Source organism: Pseudopodoces humilis, chromosome 2 (genome assembly GCF_049639895.1).
Source record: "Pseudopodoces humilis isolate 2021_Gansu_Grassland_sample_001 chromosome 2, ASM4963989v1, whole genome shotgun sequence".
In the NCBI taxonomy this organism is placed as follows: domain Eukaryota; kingdom Metazoa; phylum Chordata; class Aves; order Passeriformes; family Paridae; genus Pseudopodoces; species Pseudopodoces humilis.
In genome coordinates, this window is record NC_142201.1 from 92,773,156 (window position 1) to 92,797,358 (window position 24,203).

Genomic DNA, 24,203 nt, shown 5'->3' on the forward strand with positions numbered 1-24,203 from the left:
GATTCTGTTTATAATATTTCTGTGCTGTTTACCTAAGATAAATTAATTTAGGATTGATGTAATGAGCAGCTTGGAAGAAGAGAATTGGGGTGAAAGAGGAACTGGTGGGGTTAAGTCTGATACTCTTAGTACCTTGTAATCCTTTCCTTTATTAAGAAACATGAAAGATGCATACCGAATCTTTCTAGTGGGAATTCGATACCACCGGTGAGGCTGGGGACACATGGTGCTGCCATGCCAGCCAATGCAGCAGCTACCAGAGGGCTTGGAGGCTTTCTCTGGTGAGAGAGCTCTCAGAACAGAAAGGATGCTACAATAGCCTGAAAAGATCTCATGAACGTTAAACCCCTCGGTATCATTGTCCATGGACTTAGTCCAGTAATTGTGTGCCTGTATGACTCTGTTTTGTTCTGCAGCTTTGAAGTCTAATCCTAATTCCTTCAGGGAGAAAGGCTTGTAAAATGTCTGCATTTCAGAGAGACGGGGAAATACTACCTTTGATGCAAGCCCTATTGTCGGTCCCGCTCAGTCCTTCTGATTCACCCCTGCTCCTACCCGGTGCACGGGCGTATTGACAGATGAGGGAAGCTGGCAGATGTGCATATTTCCTTGGGATGAGACTGATGCTCTGGTTCTCATTGTAAACCAGAAAGGCCACTTATACCTAATAAAAGGACAGCTGTGTGGACATTAATGCATGCGCAGGCAAAAAGTCCAGGAGTATTCGCTTACTTTTCCAAATGAGTTTGCTCCGGCTCCCCTCGCACCCTTTGTGTGTTTGCTTTGGCCAAACATTCAAGCAGGCAGGCTTGAAAAATCAGGTGTTCGTACACTTTCAGGTAGGGAACTGTCAGCTCACTTTCATACGCGCCCTGTAAGTGGTAAGTGCTGTGAGAGATGGATTTTTGCGCATGCTTCTCACCTCCCTTGTGCAGGTAAAGGAATCAGCCCAGGAGCTGGCTTGACCTTCTCCAAGTGGTGATGGACTAGCTTAAGGAAAAATAGTGAGAGAAAATCAAACTGCATCCCTAACCAGGAAACTAGAGAATCAGTAAATCTAGAATTGCATCAAAAATGCTCTTTGTCTTCTAAAACAAGTCAGCATCTTTTATAATTTCATAGTAGCATTTTTTCCTCTCTAATCCTGAGTGGACCTAATTCACAACAATGTCTTCCTCTCTTCTTCCCAATTCTTACTTTAACTGTCTTTATAAGACAGACCATTTAAACACACGCATAAGTCCATTTCTGTTAAATGGTTCCTGAAGTAAAGTTTGAATTTTAATTATATCCCTGAATCCTGTTTCATTCACACACTTGAATTTAAGCATGAGCTTGAGCATGTGGTTTGAGGGCTCAAGGTTTAACATTAATACTGTCAGGATGCAAAACAATGCTGTGCATCAGTGGTCTGTTGCATTGCTTGATGCCACCTATGCACCCCTGTTCCAAATGTCAAGTACATAAAGTAGATTGTGTGTGCTTAGTGAGCAGCATTGTCCAAGGTAGATAAAAATTAGGTTTTATTGGGAAAAAAATTGCAATCTACAGGTGGACCTTCGAAAGGCAGATAAGGGTATGAATTTGCCAGGTAAATGAATCCTTGAAAATTTCTCTCTACTAATTGCCAGCCCTTACTTCCCTTAGTGCTGACATGGATGCAAAAAGAAGGGATAGATCTGTCAGCAAGCTGAGAAAGGGTTTAAAGGAACTTCAATCAGAAAGTTTTGTTTTTCAGATGAATATATATTGTCGTGGGTACAAAATGACATTTCCTGAAGTGAAGGCCATTCTCATCCCTATCCAGAGCATTCCAACATACAGTAATATGTGTCTTAATTATGGTGTATCTGTGTCTAAAAAAGGCTCAGAAATGTCACTTTTCAGAGTTGTATAATCAAGTTGCTCCACCTTGCTATTAGGCATGAATGGCAGTCAGTGCTCCAGGGAAGCCTGAAATTGAAAGAGCAGCAGGTGGGGAGCAGTGGGTCAGGATGGGTATACATTTAGGAGAGCTGTGTGGGGAGTCCAGAAGTAGAATAGCGGGAAGTGCTGTAAATTGGATTGAACACATTGCTAGTGGACAGGGTGAAAGATTATACAGCATTTGTCTGTGTGACCATAATGAGCTTTTTTCCCATAAAAGATTTGGGGAGAAAGTACTGTGTATGAATAGGGTCCCTTTAAGAAGCACTTTTAAAAGAGCTCATTTCGATTCCAATCATGTATATGCCCCAGCAAGACTGTAGCCAGATGCTTGTAGATCTGAAGAAAACAGCCCAACCCTTTTCTTATCATCTACCGGAGATGACAGACTTTAAAAACTCAATGGCACTTTCGATAACTTCTAACAAGAACTGGGACTTGCCTGGCTCCATTTGTCTGGTCAAGGCTGTATTTCTGCAATTTATCCCATGGAGATTTTCAGCAGAACCTTACACTTAGTGTCTAAATTAATGATATTCCTTCCTTTTTGCCATGACAAAAACCACTCTGCAGTATATACATTATGCTAAAGTTTTTGTCATGGACACAATCTGTAAAAGCTTTTTCAGCTTCATCATTTTGACAAGCTGATTCCATTAAACCCTTCCCAGTGATCATGTTTGTATGGTGCACATGGGGGAGGTTGTTTGCTCACATGGTTTTCCCTTCTTTGAAGCTAGGAGACAGTGATCATCTCTCAGGTTACATGTTATGTCTTATCACTGACCTGTCCTCAGGAAAATGTACTTTGAGGGAACACAGACATTTTCTGTGTAGCTTCCCTAGTGAATGAGTCTTCTCTGGGATGTAGTCCTTAACTTTTCTTTAAGGCTTTTTTAAGACAGAGATATGTCTTAGCTCTTAAAGTGTGTAGGTTGGTCTGTTGATATGTTTGCATTAAAAAGCTCTGAACACATAAGATGTTTTTCAGTATTTTTTACTGTTCCACTTGCACTGAAATGGAAATAGTTGAGTGCTTTGAATAACAAAACTCTAGTTTCTCTCAAATACATGGTTTACTCAAAATCCTCCAATGAAGGCTCACCACATGGTGATACCTCTGCCAGATACCTTGCACTATTGGAGGTTTTAAAGGGGTCTGGACAAGCACTGGTAGTTCTGATCCTGCCATACTGGCAAGTGCTAGATGCTGTTGATTAAAGCTGGAGCTGATAAATGATAGAGCTGATAATGAAAGAAAAGGATGCTTTATTTTAAAATTCTTTCACAGCATACTTTTTAAATTAGTTATTTTAATATCAGTTTTTGGCAATAAGGAAACGGGATTTTGTGGCTAAAGCAGATAGGAGACTGGAGGGGAATCAGATCCCACAAAACCTGTGTTTGTCTTGAAGGAATGTTTTTTATCTGCCGTTGCTAAAAATGAACATGGTGCAGAGCTACTTCTTTATTTCACTCTCAGTAAAGCCAGTAGAACATTTTATGCCAACCTCAATGATGGGCACAGCCACCAGACTTTCTGGGATAATTGTCAGTGCAGAATAGCATTGCCTACAGCCTGCTTTAGCATAAACCCAAAATCTATCTCAGTAGGTTTCCAAGGGCATTGAAGCATCTCAGATTAATTAATTCATTTATCTGTGCCACAAAGAAAAAGGAAATTTTTAAGTGGTGCTTTTTTTTCTTTTTTTTTTACTTTTTTTTTTTGTTCCTTTTTTTTGTCTTTTTTTTTTTTTTTTTTTTGCAACTACTAATAACTTCACCTTCCTTCCTTGTCCAGGGCATTTCCACAGACATATTTCTCAAGCTGACAGATTTCTGATCCCCCAGACTGAATAGCTGTATATCTCAGCTTTCCATCTTACGTGAACTTTATCTCCCTCATTTAAAATAGAAAAAGTGCTGTCTACATGAAGAGACCATTATCCTGGTTGGGTTGTTAAAGTTACCGTAATGCTGACTTTATTTTCATGTAACAGTTCTGAACAAAATGTTTCCTTTGAAAGGTCTCAGACCTCTATCCTCCCAGCTCCTAATCACAGTAATATCCAACCTCAAGGAGTCATTAGTGAAGACTCAAACAATATCCTGTAACAAGTCAGCTATGGAGAAATTGGCATAGTTTATCCCTCTGATGCATGTTCATATGAAAATAATGGGTTGCAAAATAAAGGTAGCATTGCTCGCATGCTATGCAGTATCCATTGGATCTGAGCCTTTCCTCCCTCACCAACACATCTCCCAAACTAGCCCTGAGTATAACTCTGCAGTCACTTAAGAGGTAGGGTCCATCTACAGGAAGCCAGTTAATTGTACTTACATTCTTAAACTGGCTCACCTGTAAACCTCTGTGTGGTCATGGGAAGCTGTTGCATTTTTAGATAACTGGGAAAATGGTATAGTGATTATAGTCAAATCCAGCCCTTAAAGAGGGGTTTACATTTCTGGACCGAATGGATGCAGTGAACTGTAGAGTTCACTGAGTTTGGATGAGTTCTTGGAATTGTTTGGTTTTGGTTTCATTTTTTTGAAATGGACACTTAGCTTTGCAGGAAAGCTGATAAGTAGTGTAAACTATGTCTCTCCACTAAGAGACTTTGTAAAATCTTGGTGTCTGCTGTTTGGTTTGGGCTTCAGCAGTCAAAGGGATTTTCTTCACAAAAAGAAGCATGCAGGTGTCTTTTCAGGTTTCAGTGAATATTTTTCTTCTCATTTGATGTGGTTGTAAACTGGGCATCAAAAGATGTGATTTCATTTCATAGTTCTGCCTCAGTATTGATCAGCTTCAAGATCAGTTTAGCTTTCTCTTCTTTCCTTTTTTCATTCCATAAATTATGAATAAGGAGAATCGCCCCTATAAAGCAAAAGGTGATGCTCCACCCATTGGGGTTTGTTTGAGGATTTTTTACAAATAAAGCTCCTGAGATTATTGAACTCCACAACCTTAAGTCACATTAGTTATAAGTCACATAGATATGGATAAGCTGTACTGTGTTAGGAAAAATGGGGAAGCTTGGAAAAGCTGAGAAATAATTCAGAGTTTCACAAAACATATCCCACAATTCAGACAAGAATGTCACTTCTAAGCTAAGTCCTACTAGAGAAGGTGCTAGGTACTTGCAGTGTGACTTCTTTTGTATTATGTCTGACTTTTCCCTTCAATTACATCTTGCAATAATTTGATTCAATCGGTTACCCTGTCTCTTCCTCTGTCTATATTATCAAATGGATACTCCAGTTAAGATAGAAAAACTGGTGAAAAATTCCATCTAAGCTGCTCTGCTGTTGCACAGCTTAAACTCCCTGCAGCATCACCTTGATGGTGAGGGTCAGGGAGGGAGGCATATCAAAGTTAAACTGATATAACAAGGTTTCAGGAAAGGAGATGGTTTGAATATATTGGCAGTAAAACTTAGAATTAGGAACAGGTTCCTATAAAACAACATCATGTTTGATGATAAGAGGGATCAGATTCTGTGGTAAGAGACTGCACTCTTGACACTTCAGCCACTCATCCCCATATAAAAGAGCAGTGAAAAGTTTGTTTGCTGTGAAACTGTTTCCAGGGCACGCATCACAGAAGTAACAGTGTGCTGCAGAAGACACATTTGCTCTCCTACCAAATATGAAATGGAGAGTATTGTTCCCAGCAGCCATATTAGTGGAGCTTTGTAAGGTAGTTTGATTTATTTTAGTAGGCATAAAGTGAGGGGAAACAGGTGAAAGATAAATTCCAAAGTATTGATGATGTCCTTGTAGGAAAAAAACAGTTGGTTTTCCTTCTGGAAAACTCGGAAGAAACACATAGTTAACCTGTCTTTGTAGATGCCTGGGGCTTAACACTGCATACAGAGGTACAGCTGCATGACCCTGGTGACTTCAGTGTGTCTGCAAGGGTTTAAAGGCAAGTGAAATCCTTCTGTAATGCTTTTAGTCTTGTTCCAAGCGTTGTGTACTCTCCCAAGAACACAGCTCGTGTTCGAAGCAGTACAGATTTTTAAAAATTGAGCACAAGCTGTACGCTCTCTTATCTTTCAAGGATTTGCTGCTCTTGTCTATGGTATCTGTCAGGTTAAGATATTCCTATAGGTCTTCATAGAATCAGGTTGTGATTTCTTTATGGATAGGCAGTCAAGAAGACATCCTGACAGTTTCTTTAAATGATTGTGGCAATGGATCTGACATGCTCACACTTTCCCATAATGATCTTGCTGCCACTTTGCTCCTGATTTAACAAATGCCCTCATAGTCAAGTCTTTAACCATGCAGCTCTCACCAAAGAGAGCAAGTTGGATTTTTGAAGTTCAGTGTAACCCCAGCCTGGGGCTTGCCAGAACTCTGCTCATTCCCTTGGTGCCCCACCAGCCATGGATGATGCAGACCCCCACATCCCTGCACAGCCCTCCAGCCCCCTTGCAGCTCAGGCTTAGCAGTGTTCTCCACTCCAGCCCAACCTGTTCTCCAGATATTGCAGTATTGTACACTCAGCCAGTGCCCTTTAGTTCTGCTCTGCAGTGCCATCAGGGGAAAGTGATATCTCAGAGTACTTATGTCCCAAGTTGAATGTTAGTCAGATGTTAAAATGAAAGAAATATTATGGAGAGTCAGCACGTCTCACTGTGGAAATAAATTACGTACAGTGTCATGGCTTTTGGGACCAAAGACACCATTTAGAGAAGTGATCACAACACCACTGGATTTATCAGTTCATGATGGAGGAACATTAATACCCAGAAAGCAAATAATCATTAGCAATAGAAAGCTCCCAACCAGTAACTTAAACTCATTTTTCAGGGTCACTTCCTCACATTAGTAGCCTATTTGTATGTATCACTAGATTTTATAGCAATTATCTCCTTATTAATAGTAACTTCACTAATTGCAATTATTAATAAAGATGCATTTAGTTCCTAGTACCTTACTTTCTCAGTTTAACATTTTGGTTACTCAAGTGTCATCTGCCTAAATAATTTAGTATTATTTGATTTTATTCTCTCATGCTGTGCAGTCCAGTTTTGGAACTGCAGAATTCAGGATATATACTTGAGAGGGTGTAGGGAGCGGGGACCATGCACTAGGACTGCAAACCTCCAGGCAGGGAAGCAAAGATGCTTCAGTGCTTATCCACCTTGCAATAAGGAAAATATGACTTGATGTGGCTGTGGTGTAACACAACAAATCCAACTTCTGAGCTGCCACTTCAACCACACTCCCTCAGAGCAGAAAATTCACCTACAGGTATAATCAGAGCCAAGACATAATTTTGAAGGTCTGATCCTGAAAGGTAGCCAGAACCTTTAGGTATACATCCCTGTATAATTTGGTAGATATGTTTTCTGTTTTCTTCTGTTTAAGGTTTCAAAACTGAGTTCTAAGTGCCAAGAGAAACCAAAATAAAATATTTTATAAAATGGAAGTGCTTCTGGACCATAAAGAGAACTCATCTGGTCCACCACCAACTTCTCTTTCCTCTCTTTTGCAAGAGTGAGCAGGGAGCAGGCTGGGTGCTGGGTGGAAACAACCCAGTCTCAACATAACCATTATTTTTCCAGTGCCATCTTTGCTCCATGGTCTCTTGATGGGAGCACACACAGCCACACAGTGAGGGAGAAGGGGATCAGGATTCTGGGAAAGATCACAGACAGGAGCAGGCAGCAGCTGCCACCAGAGCTGTGAAGCTGGAAAGTGAAGAATATATTTAACCTTTCTTTTTCTTCACTTTTTCTAGCTTTGCCCTCACCCTGGGCCCCTTAAAGCAACTGCTGCTGAAGCTGTAATGTGTTGTTACTTCCAGAGAACTCTCCTGCTCTTCTTTTAAATATGTTTTCCACCAAGATGCTTTGTACAGAGACTTTCCTTGACTGAAGTTCTTCTTAGGGAGCAAGAGACCTCCAATGGATGTTAATTAGAGTTCAGTTTGCAGATGCAAGAGATTACCGTTCTTATTTCATCAGTCTCATTGTTTTCACTGAGAACAGCTGTTAGAACTTATTTTGGGCTGAGTTACCTGTGGAATGAGTCAGCTTGATGTCTTTTTGAATTAGCTTACATATACATGAAAGTCCAAATTTCGATTAGATTAATTTCTTTTGTTTTATCAAAACATATTATCCAGCCTTCCTGGCAAGCAGAGTGTGCTGAAAAATCTATTCCATCAAGATTTGTCTTTTGTGTTTTCTAGTCGTGGGTCTGTGAAGTTTTCTGGTTTATAAAAGCATTTTTGTGTATGTGAATGTGTAATGCTCATTTAAAGTCTACTTTTCCCAGTACATATTTCTCTATACGAAAAAGACAGACGTAAAATTTCAACCAGTTTTAATTACAAGAGAAAATTTAAAAGTCTCCTTTTACTTCACTTAACGGCCCAAATTTAACAATGATATTAAATACACTGTTGACATTAAATACATTAGTGAAAGAAAATGCAAGCTTGAGCTGTGTCATAGTTCCTTTACAGTATGTGTTAAGGTAGACTTAAATTAAGACAAATTTGAGAGAGGAAACAGTCAGTTACCTATTCTATTATCTTTGGTGGACTATATCTTCTAAACAAACTGTGTCTTTGGAAAATGAGTGATGGAAATATTGTCAATAAGTTTTGATTCAAAATTGTTGTCAAGTCATCACTGCAGTCTTTACAGAACCACAGTTTGGCTGTTTGTTTCATTAAAAAGAGCATATGCAGCTGTAGTTAAGTAGATTTTTTTCAAAATTCTTTCATAATACATAATCAAAATACATATACGTGCGGCAACACATACAGACGTGTTAATTCTAATGTACACAGAAGAACTTCTTGTTCTTTCCTAAAGATCATTTCTTCCTAAAGATCATTTTATTTTGATTCTCCAGCATTGCAGACTAAGGGTTTATACATGGCCATATAACTGGCTCTCAAGCTGTATTTGCAGTGCTCTCTCCCATAGGATCTTTCTCCCTCCCTGCAACAAGCTGTCAGATGTAAAACCATCTCCTCAGTTCATTCCTTTCCAAGCACCAGCTCAGCTGAGTGATGTTCATTTCTTGTCTTATTAAACAGAGTAGCCAGCCCTTCTCCTCAGTCCTGTGTGAATTAAGGAGTCCATGAGGCCAAGGGCTGGGCTGTGGAGCTTCCTCTTCTGGTAGGACACAGAGGTGAAGATGCAGAGGAAGGAAAGGAATGTGCCCTGTTAGCCCTTTGCAAAGACTTGCTGGATTTCAGAAGGAGCAGGATTGGGCCTGTGCATGGGTCAGGATCTGCTGAACTGCTTTTTCTCTGATGTGCCTTTTGGACCATGTCTGTGCTGTGACACACTGCTTGAGTGGGTGTCATTATCAGTCCCCAAGCAGACACCATTGTGCAGTGAAGCCTGTTAATACAGGTCACTGAAATTTCAGATATTTTGACTGCTAAAGGAGGTGGTCACTTCAAGTAACATGACCACAGGGAGAAAAAAATATTAAAAAAAAAAGGGAGAACTTGAAGGTCATTTTCCTCTGTACGTTGCCACATTATTTTTCCTGATGTGGCCCCTTACCTTGCATGTGACATCTGTGGCTAAGGTGTTGTCATATTTCTGGTGTGCTAACATAACATTTGACTGCCTTCCTCCTCATTCTTGTAATTAACTCCTAATATTAAAGCAGTTTCCATCTCTGGATTCCTCAGCAAGCTGATTGAAAGGCGATTTAATTGCACGGCCTTGCCAAGAAACATGTTAGGTGATTGCTGGCTGTAGTAACAAGTAATGTGAAGGTAATAGAAGATATCACAGGGACTAAGATTTTGCTGGCCATTAGCAGAGGTGACTTCAAAAAGCAGATGATAATTAGTATAGATTTCACTGAACCAAGTTTCCATCTGCTGCTAGTCACCAGATTTTGAGCTGCTCTCCTATTAAAGATTTGCATGTATGTTCCTGGATTCTCGATGGAAAGGACACTTAGGGGGAAAGGGTATAAATCAGCAAATAACTGTGTAACCTGCAGAAATATAAATCTATGTAGATTAATCCGTGTTTCCTAAATTGCATACTAGATTGTAATTCAATAAAAGGGTAGGGGTCGTGTGACGTTTATGAACATTTATGGATGGTATAAGCACTCGGATTAAATGTCAAACCTGGTATTCAGTTCAGAATCATGTATTATTGTTATTCATTAATATATAAAAACAACAATTATATCCACTAAAATCCTCAATTTAATATTGCTGTAATCTGTCTCTGCTGTGTTAGAGATGCAGCACAGTCTCTTTGCTCCCCTCAGATAATTTAAAGGGCTCTGCTGAATTTCAGCCCTGTCTGCTCTTTTCCCCCAGCATGGCACTGGCTCCATTTGGCCCCCTCTGAACTGAGGAATTCTCTAGTAAAGGATATTTTTTATCTTCCACTGGGATTAAATTTTAGTTTTCATACTGAGCAGATGTAGTGCACCCAGAAGGGGAGGAGATGAAAAACTCTGGATCTTAGATCCAATTCACCAAGTATATTACGCATGATAAAGCTGTGCCCATCCCTGGTTCCATATCAGTAAAGGGTGAAAATGCTTTGAGGTAAGAACAGTCATTTTAGGATTATCTAAATTTGTTGTCAGTCCTTCAAGCCTGCTTCTTCCCAGTCTGCGGCTAAAGGACTAGCATTGCTCACCTTGGTGTAGTGCATTACATCAGAGAGATCCTAAATCACTTTGCAAAAATGGAGCAGAATCGTTGTCCCAATTTACTGCTAAGAAGGCACTTGAAGCAGGTTAACTCAAGCCACTTAGCAAATAAACGGTAAGAAGCAACTGAACATCAATTGCAGAAATTACTTTGGCACCTAAGATGTCAGTGTTGTTGGAAGGAAGCAATGTTTAAGTTAACAAAGGTTTCATCATGGTTTACAGCCAAAATTTTACTGACTTCCAATGGACTTCAACATGAATGCCGTAGTCACTTTTGAAAGTCATACTTAGCGTCATAAATCTATTATCTGCTTATATAATGTAACTCATACCACTGGTTTTCACCGTCTTAACTTCCCATAAATAGAAATTCTTCAGTGTTTAGAAATCTTATTCTCATTAAACTTGGGGGGACTAGATTTCTAAATAGCCTGAACATGTAGACCTTACTCATCTCTGTGTCTTTGTGATTTAAATGGAATTTATTTATGTAGCAAAGAAAGAGAAAAGGAAAAAAATCTGACCACAATGAAGGAAGGACAGGTTTAAGATTAGCCCTTGGCTATTCTGTTCAATGGCCAAAACATCTTCCAAATAATAATGATTAATTAACACTAGGAATTCAATATAAAGAAAAGGATCAGTGGATTCCATTTGTCTGTTCCCCCAAACAGAGCCATAGGGGGTTGAAAACAAGTGACATAAAGAGACAAATAACTATTCTGTTTATAACACAGAGACATGGGGAAACTGGCTAGCTTGCTTCAACTTCATTTTCTTATGTTGTTACATAATAATATATCTTGAAGAAATCTACTGTGTTAATCTAATGTAATTAGGTTAAATGTCTCTAGTGACCAACAGTGCCATATGACAAGAAGTTTCACCCCAGCATTTTAATGGTTTGGGTTCTGCTCATGGTTTCAATTAAGTCAGCATGATTGCACAGGGCAGTGAGAACAGGATTTGGCCCATTTCTCTCCCGCATACGTGTTCTGCAGTTATCTAACCTGGAATGAATCATAGCTTCCTCAGACACATCTTGTTTTTCCAGTACTTTACAGGGAAAGTTTTGTTTTCATATATTTTCTTTTGAACTAAACTGGTAATCAAGTGTCCAGACCAATTGCAATAATTTTAAAAAGCACGGTGTTTCAGTTCTGGTGATTTTGCCAGATTCTAGTTTGCAGCTTCTAGTATATTGTGCCTGTCTATAATCACCATACAGTTTTAATTAGACAGGACAATCTTGTACACTTCTTAGAGCAAATTTGTTGGTAACGTTGGTGTAAGTCATTAGTCAGCACCTCCAGAATCTCAGGCCATAATTTGTAGAATTCTTTGGCATATGTGTTGTCAAAATTGCTTTATGCTTTCCCTTAAGAGACCTTGTTTTATGTTGCTTATAACAGAGCCAAACTCTAACCTCAGCCTAAAATTTTCCATTCTGTGTTTTGTTTTCTTTTCCCCAAACTGGATGCCTCCCACTTTTTTTCTTTACTTTTTTTTCACTTTTTTTTTTCACTTTTTATTTCCTTTTTTTTTTCAACTCTGGGACTCCAAGGCATATTCTTTGGCTCAGACCTCTTGTCACAGGTTCTTCCCTGGTTTGTAGCTCACTGTCCCATCTGCCCAAAACTCTGAAAGAAATACTACTCAGCTACCAGCCCCCAACAGTGCTTCACTGTCATCTATTACAGATGAGTCCATAGACTTCCGTGGTTAAGTCTTCAGGAGAAATGTAATAGGAAAATAAGGGTTACATGCTTAGGAAAGGAGATTTTTCTCCACCAGGAGAATTTCCCTGTTACAGTTCATTAGAATAATGGATTCTTGAAAGCAAGATAGTGACCTTGTCTCCACCAGCTTGATCTTGCCCTTCCTTTCATTTTATGTCATTTCAGCTTTTCAGTCTGGGCAGAATCCATCCTGTCTTCTGTCTCATGCAAATCTTCCTTACATGTGGGAGCAGTCAGCTCCTTTAAAGAGAAATTTGCTGTTAAAAGGGCCTCTGTGGGTGACCTGTCCAAAAGATGCTGTTAGCATCTTGTTTCCTGCCCTGACAGTTTTTAGGATTGTCTCTGCTGTATTTCCTCCACCTCCCTTGCAAACCAAGCACTGGATTTGTACACATGCTTTCTCTCACACTCTCCTCTACCAGGACCATAATTCCCACAAATAGTAGCTACAACTCTGAACAGATTTTCTGCCTGCCTTCCCTCTCTCTCTCTCTCTCCTGTGACAGCTCCTCTCTTTCCCTTCACTCTCTTAACTCAGGTTTATATTTCTGTGATTTTTTTTAATTGCTTTGGGGAATGACAGAGCTAATCTCACCCCGTAACTAGACAGGACGCAGAAGTTGAGGGCCATGTCTTAAGTACTGGAGTATACCACATGGATCCCATGGTCGTTTTGTGCTGTGCTCCTGATCCCCTGATAACAGTCTTCTGGAGAGCACTGTCTGGCCTGACTACCCAAATTTTTTTCAGCTTGGCAAAGGGAAGGGGAGACAGGACTGATTTGTAGCTTTGAACATTTGGGGAGCATCTGCCTTTGTTTTCTGTGTCCAACAGGAGTGTGTCTTCTTGTTACAATTCAGAGCATCAGGCTTTGATTAATTTTGTTTATTGCTTCATCCCAGGTTATTATGTTTTGGAAATAAATATGGAAATAAATATGTTGGCAATAAAGTTTAGAATCACCATAGTAGACCTGCAGTCTACCAGAAGTTTGCAAACCTTTAGCCATTCCACTTTCATGCAGTCATTTTTTTCTTAGGGGTCTCAGGGTAACAAATCAATCAAGTCCAAAAGATACTGTGTTGACAGAAGGAACTAAGGCAACACAATTTTTTTGTGCAGCTATCAGCTGTAATGTAAGCATTCTCAGCCCTAATAATAAGCCTAACCCCTCTTCTGTGAAGGTCAGGATGAATACGGCGAGTTCTGTTTCAGAGTCCTGTATCATCTGGCATGACTGCTAAGAAGGATGCCGTTCAAATCTGGCAGTGTTCTTGTGATAAGAGCATTTGTCCATAGGAGCCACAAGCCTATTTCACGGAGCCTGTTGAACAGCCACCAGAGGATATTTAGTCTCTGCTGGCCTGGAATGATCCCAGGACTGAAAAGCTTCTCAGCCACTACCAGTTTTCTCAGCTACATAGTTCTGGGGTCAGGTAGTTTCAAATCTTCCAAGATCTATGTTGTTTGTGAGTTTAAAAGGGGTTTTTTTTCCCTCTCCTGGGGGAATTGCCACCATTTGCAAGTCTCCTTTTTTTATATTATTACATTGGTATCATTTAGTGTGTTTATTAACAATTTGATTTCCTTTTTCCTTTCTCTCTTTTCTCCTCAGATCACTCACAATCAGTTTGTGGCCTTTCTCTGGAGGAACCTTTCCGTGTGTCTTGTGTAAGTATTTATAACATTTTTTACTTTTCATTGATATAAGTTGTGCCTTTTCTTCAAGTTCCATCAAAGTCAGCCTGGGGCCTCTGTTGCTTCCCATGCCCACAGGACTCAATACTGAATTTTTATTCTAATGCAGTCCAAGATTTCACTAGTAGTGTCACTTTATGGGACTCAGATTTTAGTTCAGTGACATCGTATGATTGATTGATTGATCTGGAATTTATATGTGCATTTCTGGATAACAATATGGAAGATTTCTGTTTATATGTGGGGGTATGCATGTTCTGATGGACATTATGCTGTTGTGTGCTAGTTCAGGATGAAATATAAAGTATTCCATGCTGTGCAAGTGCAAAGCAAGTGCAGAAAACAGTCAACTAGCATTGCAACCTGTCCATGCTGAAGTTTGACCCTGTGGTGTGGGACTCTTCCTTACCGAGTCCTGACTACTCTCTGCGCTGCTCTTCTTATCTGAGTAGATTAAATGTGCTGTATTCTCATTGACATTCAGTAGTATCAGGATTAAAAATCAGTCAGTGATTTCTTTGGAAGGTGTTATGCAGGATTCTTTTCTCACCTAGTCACATTCATTTGAGTTTGGTTGATGCTTTGTAGGTTGGTGATTCGCTGACCTTTTTAACTGAAGAAAATACTATGTTTATCCAGATAATTGTGTTTTCAAGACCCAGAACAGGAAGAATTAATTTTTTTCATGGCTTAAGTTTTGTTCTTTTTGTGGGGGGAATAAGGGATGGAGCCTTTGGGAGTGTTTGTTTGTTATCATTTGAGTTTTAATTTTGTCAGGTTCTGACACATGACGGTTTTGCGCATTTGGAACAAAAACTCACATTTTTCTGGGATTCCTTCATACATATTGGCAGTGGAATCTGTGCTTTCGAAACAATGACTCTTCTTGTTGAAATATATAAAGGGAAATATAGCACTACCACTTCATAATATTTACTATAGTTAAGTAAAGACAGACCAAAGTTTTCCAAATGTCCACCAGCATTTTAAGCCACTGTTTTGGGATGTCCAAGCTGAAGCTATTTAGCGAATGCCAAAAATAATGAGGACTTTTAAATTTAGGTTTAGAACTCCATGTCCAAATATACCTGGACTTTGTGTTACTTCAGATCTCCACTTCGCAATTTAAATTCATGTTTCCTACCTGTTCAGAGAGAAAAGTAGATGACTGTTGAAGTGCTGCCTGGAATTTAAAAAAAAAAAAACATAACAGTAAGAGAAATAGCTCTTTCATATTAGGAGAGGAATTAGGGAGAGGAATTAAACCTGCAGATCTGTAAATTTATGTTCAAGTTGTGTTTTGATTGTTGGAATTTCTTTAAAGGGATGCAAAAGTGCAAATGGGCGTCCGTAATTTTTTCAAGGTGCTTGCTGAAACCACAAAAGAGCTTTCATTTCCCAGTACTAGACCTAAAATATGTGGCTTTAACATTTAAAGTTGACCCACTACTTTTGCAGTGCAGAAGGAAATGGCATGGTGCCTTCTTCCCCACCCTGTGGGCAAAAAGATGAGATTTGCTGCAGTGGCTGCAAAAGGTGGTATGACAATGCTAGCTCCCAAGGAAAAGACGTATTTGAGTTGACCTATTATGCCTATGGTGTCCCCATATTTCTTTCCCTTCTCCTTTGCCTTTCATTATAAGGTGTCCCAAATCTGTAATTTACAACATGCTGCTCCAGTTTTGCTCTGATATATTTGCTACAAATAAGTAGGAGCCTATGCATGTCCATAGCTGCCTGTGGCGGTGTCAGGCCTGCGAGATGAGGGGAGCAGAGGCGCCCACAGAATGCAACATGGCTTATGTCTAACGTGACATTTATTTGACTCAGAAAGGCAATTGATTAAAGGCCCATCGGACCTTTGCCATCATGTATTATGTATTTATCCAGCAGGAGCAGTTTATAACAGCCCCTGACAAATCCTATTACTTTTGTTGCAGAAGTTCATAATATCAATAAAAAGCATTAATGATACTCAGGGACGGGAAGCGTTAACACTGCTTCTGTTAACGCTTCCCACAGCAGTGGCAAAACCATTTATGTCTCTGGCAGACACCATGTGCCTTCAACATTTACACAAAGGCACCAGTTTAACATTGTTCTACCCCTGCAGGGCAAGGCAAGGCAGTTAGGTGGAAGCAGCAAGCTGGCTTCATGATGGGTAGGTAGGTATGTGGAAACCTGAAGCTGAAATCCCTCTTCGACAGTGCTTTGCTGTGTGCCCATGCATTTGTTGTTTTTCATCTGTCTGCATTTGTTTCTTGACATGTAGGATTAGAATCACATGTTCTCTTGCTTCTTTAAGTCAGGCTTATTCCACAGCTAAGAAGGGCTTCTTGGTGCTCCTCCATTCCTAAATGAGCAAGCTACATAGGAGTCCTACTATATTTCAGGCATGTCTTGTTCTGTACTGGCTCTTCCCTTTCTCTGTGGAAGGCTGGTCCTTCAGGCCATAGATAGTCTTGGTTCTTTTTGGTAACAGAAAAAGTGTAAATGGGACATTTTTACACTAAAAGCTGTTAATGGTACCTGACAAGCATGTTTCTGATCTAGATAACTGATTTGTTCTGCCCTCTATCTCAGTGTCTGGCACTGGGCTCTCTTTTCATATCCCTTCCCACAACTTCCTGATGAATCAGTCTTCATCCTTCTCCCAGATGTTACACACATGTCTACCTAATTATATGGCATCAGGGCTTTGGAGGTGGAAGGATTTCATAGATTTCTGCCCCAAACTATATTCCCACTTAAGAGGAATACAGTTAATCTCTGCTCCCCTGGAATGTGCTCAGGACTTTGAGAGACACAGGTTCTTTGTCAAAATCATACTTTTCATGGAAGAGGTCTTCTGTAGCAGTATCGACATGACTAAGGTGCTTTACAGAAGGAGAGATGGCTACACTAGGATAAATAGTTATAGCAGGACACTTCCTTAACTTCCTGAGAACTACCTGTTCAGATGGAGCCCATAAAATATTGAAAAGTTATCTGCTGTTGGCATTGGTAAGTGCAAATCAGAAGTGAACCAAAGTCATCCAGATACAAGGAAGTCGCAGGACATGTTAACCTAATTACATGGATATCTGTCTGTCTTGTTTAAATAGATTTCCAATGTGACCAGGTTGTACTGAGCTCCAGCATCATTCCTGAGCAGTGACTCTAATTCTTGTTACTTGACATCCTAGTTTTAAAAAAGGAAAGAAAAAAAATAAAAGTAAAAAAAAAAAAAGAAGGAAAAAAGTGCAAAAAGTGTAATTTATTCCTTGGCTTCATGAAGATGTATTTGGTCAAGTAATGATGACCTAAGGGAAGCTGAGAGGCATCTTACTGATCTCATCATAGTTATGAGAACCATCCATCATATGGTCAGTGATTTGTATGTCAAAAGACACCCAGCAGTATTCCAGCCTGCCAGTAGCCAGTTTCTGAGAATCCTTACTGACTTTATCAGACGTGATGATGCTCAAATAGTCTTTGATATCTATGTATGTGTCCCCGCTTTGGTACTTGTTCGCCACCAAACTGTCATCTGTTGCCGCTCTGAACCATTATCATGAAATAACAACGAACTGGCCCCCTCTGAATCCCTTTCTGGTTCTGTGCTTAGTGTTGTTGTGCAGATGAGGAACAACAGCAGTGATTGCTACATCAGAAACAGGGAGGAGGCATCTTTTCTCAGGTTTCTTAAGAAGCTCTCCCTTACTTGAGAAGAGGATAATAACCTCCAGGTCAAGCTTATTCATGAATCAGAAATGAACATTTGCAAAATGCCAAAAAAGTCTACATGTAATAAGCCTTATGTTTACAACAGCTTTCAAGAGTTAGCATTTTTCAAGAATTATCATAATTAATGTAATAAATAGGCATGCAAATTATCCAGAAGAATCAGTTGATCTGCTTCTGAAAATAAGGAGGTTTAGGAAGGGAATGGTCACCTCAACAGCAGTCTGAGACAGGAAAGGAATATTCTTTGCTCAGCTATTATGTGTCTCCAGAAGGAAGGGAATGTTCCAAAAAAGAAAACAACACGGGCAGAGGCAAATGAGAGAAATGGTGAAACAGCCTTAAAATGGCAGCCAGGCTGAAATTCTACTCTGGTGTATTTATAGAAATGAAACTGTATAACTGAGAGTACACCTTGGGAAGAATGTTCTTGAGCAATGCCACAATTTTAAGATTTATTCTTTATCTGAAGATGTAGCCATCAAATAAACAAATAAAATATCAAATAAACTTAACAAATAGACTTGCATGGAAAAAACCCCCTCATTATTTAAAACAAATCTGTCAAAGTTCACAGGTTTGTTTAAAAGCGTCTGACATAAATACAGACTAGATATCCAGAAAACTCAAGGCGTAGCCAGATTTACAAAAAGGGGGAAAATTTGGACCCAGTTTTTCATTCAAGCATTGGTTTAAGTGTTGACATTCAAATTGTTTAGCAAGTAATAAAGGCTGCACGTAGCTGTGAAGTTGATGTGTGGATTACAATAGAGGCGTGTGTGCAACCTGCCTTCTAATTGCAATACCTACAATATATCCACTGGTGCTGGATGAGATTGAACTCAAGATTGGCCAGCATGACAGCTGAAAATGTCACACCTTTCTGCCATTATGCATACTAGCAATCTCTTTGTTCTGAGTTATTTTTCCTTTACTTAGTGTAATATAATGTATTGAGTGTTAGCTTTTTTTGAAATATTACAGAGTACAACAGAAGAAAAAAAATTACTTTAACTAGACAGTTGTAAGAGCATAATATTTTAGGTTTAACTAGAAAAAAGAAGGAGACAGAGAGAAAATGGAGTTGTTCAATGCACTTTTACCCCACACTGGCATAATTTAATATATTTGTATGGAAAAGACCACCTTTCCAAAGCAGTAGCAGCATTTCCTACAGCAGTTTGAATGCCAACCATCAAAATATTAAGACAGACCAGTTTGTTAGGTCAAAATCACTGTTCAAAATGGTAACAACTAGAGTGTGGCAGAGTTTTTCAGAATATTCCCTTTGTAGTTATGGTAAATTGTCTTCCAGCTTTGGCAAGCACATTGCTATTCTACAGCTGTATCACCAAATGTCTTTTTCTTTTCTGAGCTTAATTGTGAGTCCTTCTCCTAGTGCAGAAATCCTCTTTGGTGCATCCTGCTTTAGTATCATGTTGTATATCTGCCTCCATCAAATATATTCACCAGATATAGGGTAAAAATGGTACCAAGAACATTTTGTGCTGGAGGAGTGGTTGTTATAAAACATAACATCCAGAAATAGGATGTTTCCCAAAAGTCACCTTTTGATCAAGACATCGTAGATACGTCTTTTGAAGCTGGCACCAAGACATGAACACTCAGGGAGGTCCAAATCCCTGCCCACATGCCCCTGTTCATGCTGAATGTCCTCTGTGCGAGACACTACGACGGAAAATGAGCTTGTAAGAGGATTTCCTCCATCTCCTTCTCCTCTCCACCACTCACACTTAAAAAAGAAGCAAGTCATCTGCCGTGTATCTCGTCTGTGTGCCATTACACAGGTGCACATGTCAAAACACATGTGAGTAGTCTTTAGGCCGTGCTTCCTGAAGGCTGTTTTGCCTTTTGATGGGAATGGGAACTCTTAGACGTAAAAGATCACAGTATATTGAGAAATAATGATTCTTTCCTCTGAAGTTCTTGTTCACTGCTGAAGCTTTCCATCATTTTGGATAATATCATGCTGCATATGCTTCACAAATTCAGCCCCCCAGCTAATATTTTCATTTCATGTGTTTGCATGCCCAAAATATTAGATTTTTGCGCACCACCAAAAGCAAATGCTTTTAGATCTGAATAGATCTTGCTCTCTCTCTCTCTCATTCCACCGTACTGAGTTTTAAGTTTAATAGAATAGCAGTATCAGTTTTCTGAATGATGTTTGCTAATGTTTTAGCTTCTTGAGCATACTCTAAACAGCTTGAATTTTCAAGGACAAAATTGAAATCCCAACTTCAAATAGCATGCAATTTAGAAGTATTCGTGCCTCACCCAATCACCAAAGTAAGGATCAGTTGCAGCATTTGGATCTGGGTGTGTATTTAAATTTCATATTTGTCCGTGTTCATTTATCCTGGATGTCTGAAAAGAGATTAATTGCTTTTCAATTTTTGCAGTAAATCCACTTTACATAAAAGACAAAAAATAATGTGTAACATTCTGGATGCTCTGCAATATGCACTGGAGGTTGTGAAGGAGAACTACTATGTGTGATCAGCATATAACCAGCTCTGAAGAATGAAGTTTTTCAGACACTGTTTTTCAATTTTTGCATTTAAATTTTTTTTGCATTTTGGGGTTTAGGGCAAATTTCTTGCGTGAATGTCTGTGCATGCTTAACATGGTCCCGTCATGACATTAAATACTTAAATTCTGCCACAGAAGGCTAAATGCAGCTTCTCTTCCAGTGATCTTTAATGGAAAGGTAGCAATTCTAGTCATTCAAATACCTACAGACTGAGACATGCCTCAGGGAAGATTGTCAAAAATCCTGTTTTTTCTTGTTGAAAACAGTTTGGCAGATCTTTTGTTGTGGAACCTGCAATTTAATCTCTCGTTGATACCGTGACTTCTGTGGCAATGTCTTCACCTTCCATCCTGGCTTGTGCCGCTCTGCTAGTGGGCACTCCTGTTTTTCCTATTGCAGGAATGTACAAAGTGTCCTAGCCTGACTGGACTTAGAGAATCATGTAGTGTGTTCAGGGAGAACCGATGTTTTTGTAAGTGCTTCTGATCACCAGGTATTTCTCCTCCACATCTTGTTCCAGCAGCATTTTCTTGGGAAGCAGGGTTCAGCATTCAAAGGCATTCAGCAAGATTTTGTAGGTGAATGGTCATCCTGTTCTGGGAATAAGAATATTTTAAAAGCACAAAACTGAATTAGATATTTAATTAAACTGTACAAGTGAAGTGTTGAGAGAGTTGTAGCATCTCTGAACATTCCAAAGGATGGAGACAGAGAAATTACACTTGAACATTACAGGTAGATGAGAACTAAATATTGTTAATGAGCAACTTATTGGTATTGATTGATCCTTTAACAGCTGCTAAGCGTGCCCCCACTTTTTCCTAATCTATGCCCCTTCCCCTTGAGGGGCCTTACAAATAAATGTTAGCTGCTCCACCCAAATCTTACCAGATAGAAAAAGCTATTTTATTTAACTAAACAATTGTGGAAACATAGCCTTCACCTTGCCCAATAATTCTTTCTTCACCACTTCTCAATCTCCCCTTCAGGTAAGCAGTTGCCCACCTTACAGTCCTTTTGCAAATCTTGATCTAAACTCATAATTTCCCTTGTGATACTGTATCAAATGCTCTACTGATAAATTAAATTTACTGCATTTCCTTTGTCTGGATAATCAGTTATCTTATCAAAGAAAGTTATCAGGTTTGTCTACTACAAACTACCTTTGGCAAACTCATGTTTTGTTTCATCCCATTTTCCATTTACCTGCATGTCTTTTCCATTATTTTTTCCTTCAACATTTGCTGCACTGATGCTATTGAAGCTCCTGATGTTACATCAACATCAAACAGGTGTAAGTGAGATCAGAATCAGTTTCAATATGCTGTAGTACAGCCTTGCGTAAGCCTATTCATTCTCTTGACTGCAAAAAGCTAAGTTCTCATCTGGCAGACAAGTAAAACATCATTTTTTATTTTTCACTGTCATTACAGCAAAGGGCAGGTGGGCTGATTTTGAGCCTTGGCTGGTGAATGTTTGCAATGATGTGCAAAAGGGTTTCTGGAGATAGAATCAGAGACATCTAGCTGCACATTAGAGTGCTTGGGCACTTGCATTAGAAAAACCTTAATGTATGTATCAGTAATGAAAATCTTAATTAAGAACGCTGCATCATTGTCCATGAACACTCTTTCTCTGTGTGTGAAGCTCTTTGTGTATTTCAGCATCTACCTGGTCTAGACAGACAGAGCCCTCAAAGAATGTGTCTGGCAGATCTCTTGATTATTAACAATTAGGAAATGGCAAACTCTTCTTCTTTTGTCTCAGCACTGAAACTCAGAATACTGGAGCATACAGTGTAACTTGGAGTTTGTTTGGACTTTTTCTGTGGCTTTTTCCACTTCATTGTTATACTGGTGGGTTTCAAAATCCAGTAGCATTGAGTAGAACTGAGTGATGTAACTTAGAGCAGCCAAAATGTGCACAGACACCTATTTACCCAGTAGAATATCTTCTCCTTTAGCAGCAGCACACTTGCCTGGACCATGTTCTGTATGCACAAAAAAGTACACGAATGGATGTGACGACTGCGACGTTAATCTCCCTAAACTCAGGAAATTTAGAGTGAAGGCTCCCAGAGCAACCTTGCCTCTTCCCCTTGCTTACTCTAGGGTCTCTTAGTGATCACTTGGCTTTCCAAGGCAGACAGTACAGAGAGGAGACAGGGCAACAGAGAGGAGCTGCTTGAGGCTTTTTCCCTGTAATTGTATTCCAGTGACGTTTGTTTGCTGAGCACCATTTGTGCGTTAGATGTGGTTTGAAACACATTCAGGAAACCTCTCCAAGTAGTGGACATACAATTGATTTATAGGTGTACTGGTAGAAGCACAAATTGTGTAAGATAAGGAAGAGTGTATGCACTCACACACACATTTGCCAGGGTTGTATCTTTTGCTTCCAGATGAGTCAGGTTGTCTTCTCAGATTCACTGTTATGTCACTGACATTGGTGGCTTCTGTGGACTCACACCTGCATGGTAGGAGGATATGTCCCAGGAAAGGCAGGAGCAGGAGATACTGCTATTTACTTTGAATAGGAAACAACTCTGGAGTCTCTTCTTGTCTATACAAATCATCACAGTTGAGACCCATATAAAAACCTACACATGCAGTGACTTTATTTTTTCATCTTTAGAAAGAATTCCTCCAGTCTGACAGAAGAGTTCATGCTGAGGCCAGTAGCTCATGCAAGGCACAAAAGCTGCATATGCCTTTATATTGTCATATGAAAAAACAGATCTGAGAGTGAAACCCATGTAATCCAATAATCCCTCAGACTACAGCTGCTGTTTCAGCCATCATTATTATTCTCAGAACCTACACTTACTCCCCTAAGACATCAGAACCTGAAATATTCCAGATTAAATGAAGAGGGATTGAAAGATGATTAGTGGGCTGGAGCTTCCCTCTTATGTGGAAAGGCTGAGGGAGCTGGGCCTGTTCAGCCTTGGGAAGAGGCAGCTGAGGGGGAATCTTGTAAAGATATAAAACAACAGCAGTCTGTCCTTGTGGCCAGGAAGAATGAGATCCTGGGGTGCATCAGGAAGAGAGTTGCCAGGAGATTAAGGGAGGTGATCCTGCCCCTCTGCTCAGCCCTACTGAGGCACATCTGCAGTGCTCCGTCCAGCTCTGGGCTCCTTATTTCAGGAGGGATATGGAGTCCTGGAGCCAGTGCAGCAGAGAATGACAAAGATGATTAAGGGGCTGGAGCATCCCTCTTAGGAAAGGCTGAGGGAGCTGGGCTGGTTCAACCTCCAGAAGAGATGACTAAGAGGGGATCTCATCAATGTCTGTCAGTATCTGAAGGGAGGGTGTCAGGGGATGGAGCCAGGCTCTGCTCGGTGGTGCTGAGCAAGAGGCAACGGGCAGAAATTGAAGGCACAGAAGTTCCACCTGAACATGAGGAAGAAATTATTTACTATGCAGGTGACTGAGCACTGGGACAGGTTGTCCAGAGAGGTAGTGTCTCCCTCACTGGAGATATTCCAACCCCATCTATTCCAACCCTGTGCCATGTGCTCTGGGATGACCCTGCATGAGCAGGGAGGCTGCATGAGGTGACCCATTGTGGCCCCTTCCAACCTACCCAGTCTGTGATTCTGTGAAATGGCTGGTTCTGCACGGCTTGGTATCAAGTCAGTGCATTTTTATCTAGGCAGAATATAAGTGAGGAATCACCTCCAGTCTGATTTGATGCCTTTTTATCCCAAAATGCAAACATGCAGTAATTAAAACTGTCCCCTAGTCTTCCTGCTACAGCTGAGTCACAGATTGCAAGAAGAGTATCTTTTGCTTTTTTTTTTCTTTCATTTTTCACTGGTCATTTACACAATTGCCTGTCTACAGTTAAAAAAGTGTAGCTCGGTTTCTGGAAGAATATTTAGGAAAATAAAGATATTT

At 39.9% G+C, this 24,203-nt stretch overlaps 1 protein-coding gene across 10 annotated transcripts in view; it reads left to right on the plus strand.

The window, feature by feature from the left end:
- Window positions 1-24,203, plus strand: part of ZBTB20 (zinc finger and BTB domain containing 20) — a 460,332-nt gene that overhangs the window by 330,188 nt on the left and 105,941 nt on the right. For 9 of the 10 annotated variants that reach the window (XR_015771863.1, XM_088051419.1, XM_088051418.1 and 6 more), the window contains one exon: window positions 13,945-14,000. The gene's annotated coding sequence lies outside the window, so the exon portion shown is untranslated. Of the gene's footprint in view, window positions 1-13,944; window positions 14,001-24,203 lie in introns of those variants that run through there. The other variant, XM_005523911.2, reaches the window with a different exon arrangement.